This window comes from Globicephala melas, chromosome 13 (genome assembly GCF_963455315.2).
Source record: "Globicephala melas chromosome 13, mGloMel1.2, whole genome shotgun sequence".
Lineage (NCBI taxonomy): Eukaryota > Metazoa > Chordata > Mammalia > Artiodactyla > Delphinidae > Globicephala > Globicephala melas.
The window spans coordinates 22041332-22044247 of NC_083326.1; the positions used below are offsets into that span (position 1 = coordinate 22041332).

Here is a 2916-nt window from a genome sequence, read left to right on the forward strand (position 1 = left end):
ATGCCTTGACCACCACCATTCCTAGAGGTATCTGACGTTGCCTGTTCCTCCTGGCCTCTGTCTATGGATGTGGCGTCAAATACTGCCTCTCAGGTGCTCCTGACCCACAGAGAGACATCCTGTGGAGGCATCCACCTGCTATCTGCAAAACTGCCAGCACACGGGGGCGACCACAGCATAGCCCCACTCATGGGCCTGACTCTCTATGTGGTTTCCTGGCAGGCAGACCTCAGCCCCAAGGAAGAAACAAAGGATCTATGCGCCCATCAAAAGAAAATACAAGAACGCTTAAGTCACATCCCTCACAAGACAGAGACAAAGGGAGAACAAAGCAGCACCTGGAACAAAGTAATGCTCCTTTTGGAATTAAAAAAAAATTACACAATTTAAAAATTTCATTAGGTATTATGGAATAAAGGAGGGTAACTATAAAACCCCAGGGTTAAGCTTAAAATATTGAGTGGAAAAATGCCTCAAGCAATAGAAAATATGTAAAGATAAAATAGAAGAAAAAATAAATAAAGTATCTATTTGGGAATAGGTTGACATGGTCTGACTACCATTATTAAATATTATCTAGAATACTGTAATAAAAGTAATGTGATAACAATTATAAACATTAAGTAGACAATAAATTATTTTTCTAATGTTTTGATTTTCTACTTAAAAATTCACAAGATAATTAGAATTTATTAAAGTTAAGTATTTTATTAAAGTGACTGGATATAAAATAAAGATGAGAAAAATAGTCCATCACACCGAGAGCATAAATTATGATGTAGTTAAAAATACATTTACAGCTTTGCGCAGTGGCAGTATTGTAGCCAATGAGGTTTATCCGAGGCGCGATTATTGCTAATAGAAATACATTTACAGAGTCCTGGACATTTATAAAAGTAAAAACTACTATGAAAAAAAAAGATGTCAACAAATGAAAAAACATTCCATGAATGTGAAAACTTACAATCATATAATGTAAATTATTCCAAAACTCAATAGTTAAATTCAACACAATTTCAATTAAATTCTGACAGTGCTTTTCTGATTCTGCTTTAACTACTGTGACCTCCTTGCTGTTCTTAAAACACACAGTTTTGTTTTGTTTTGTTTTGTTTTTTTACCTCAGGTATTGGCATTAACTGCTTATAACTCTTTTCTTCCATGTATCTACGGAGCTTTTATTAAGTATTTACATACTTCACTCATGTCTTGATTTAGGTGTCACTTCCTCAGAGAGATGGTTCCAGAACTCCATGTATGGAATAAAATCTAATACTTTTTAGCACCTTTTCTTCCTCATATCACTTACCCCTACCTGACCTTACATTTTGTAGTTTTAAAATGAATTTCTCCTCTCACAGACAATAAACACCATGAGGGTGTACGCTTTGTTTCCTCTGCAGGCTTAAGGACAAGAATAATGCCAGGTATGGCATGTGTATTCAACAAATACAGTGGAACAAATAACATTTTTTTTCCTATTCAGAAAAGCACTGCTGGAATTCTAATTGAAATTGTATTGAATTTAACTATTGAGTTTTGGAATAATTTACATTCTATGGATAATAATATATAAATATTATTTTATATATCATTATATATGTGTGTATATATAATCATTATATTATTACATACATATATGTATAGATGGATATAATGATATACAGTACAGCATTAAACACTGTGGTGGCAAAAATCTGGAAACAGGCAGTTATTGTCCTAATTTGGTATAACAACACAGTGGAATATTATGCAGCCAGTAAAAAGGAGTGAAATGTAGTTTCATTAGTGGACTTGAAAGGGATTCTGTGGGGGTATATCCAATGAATAAAACAGATATAAAGCAGCATGTATAATTCTATTTTAAAGCAAAAGATAAGAAAATCCCATAAATGCGTATTTATATACATTTGCATATATAATTATAAAAACACAAATATTTCCATATTTTGGCATTACCGTACAGATTATTAAAGAACTGTACTCTGTACTCAATATGTAACATTCGGAGAATTTAGACTGTACTGTCTTACTTTAGATTGTATTGGGTTCTGTTTTGGCAGGTAGTTTATTGGTGTGGCAAGTTAATCCTCTCAAGTCTTGTTTTTAAGCTTTTTAAGGGCAGGCCTAGAGCAGTCATTATTCTAATTGTTGTCTTTCTGAGTTGTGAAACACTGTGAACTAGCTTGTTGGAACTCCTATATTTTTTAGCATTCTGTGACCTCCAACATCTCTGTGCAGCTCATAGCTCCCTAAAAGCTGTTCTTACAAGGTCTTGTGGAGCCTTAACCTGAACATGAATAGATTAGTATTCAGCCAATGACATATGGGGACTCTTGTGAAGATTTCTAAAGATTCTTCTATGGCTATGTCCTTTCTGTTATTCTTCCCTGTAAATTCTAGCTGCCTTATCAGCTGTTAACTTAAACTCCTAATATCAGTGAGACTTCGATACTCTAACTGAACTCTACTTTTCCATGCCCTTGAGTATCCATTACTTTATCATGTCTGGAAGATAAAGTCACCAAGACATTTCTGACTATGCCATTTTTCCTTCCTCCTCAAGTCTAACTCCATAAAGAGGTTCGTTTTGTAAAAAGAAACATTAATATATCCAGGGTGTTAAGCTAATGCTCAATTACTGTTTTAGTATGTCTTTTTTTAAGGAAGTTAGGTACTTTGACATTCATGTCAATAAACAGTGCATCAATATCCCAAGAAGATGTGAAATACTTCCCAATAAAAAGAACTAAAATTCAGAAAAGGTGTAGGTTCTGGAGGGAAACCAACTCAAACTGTTTTCAAATTTAAGTTTTTTCTTTTCTCCTATCAAGTACATCCAGAGAGAATACTGGTTATAGTTAATGTAAGTTTAAAAATCCTTCTAAAACGTTAAATCATTAGATAATTCACTAT

At 33.6% G+C, this 2916-nt stretch overlaps 1 pseudogene; it reads left to right on the forward strand.

Annotated features, from left to right (window-relative positions):
• The first annotated feature begins 798 nt into the window (after positions 1 to 798).
• LOC115859401 (U4 spliceosomal RNA) lies at positions 799 to 909 on the forward strand (annotated as a pseudogene).
• The last annotated feature ends 2007 nt before the right edge of the window (positions 910 to 2916 follow it).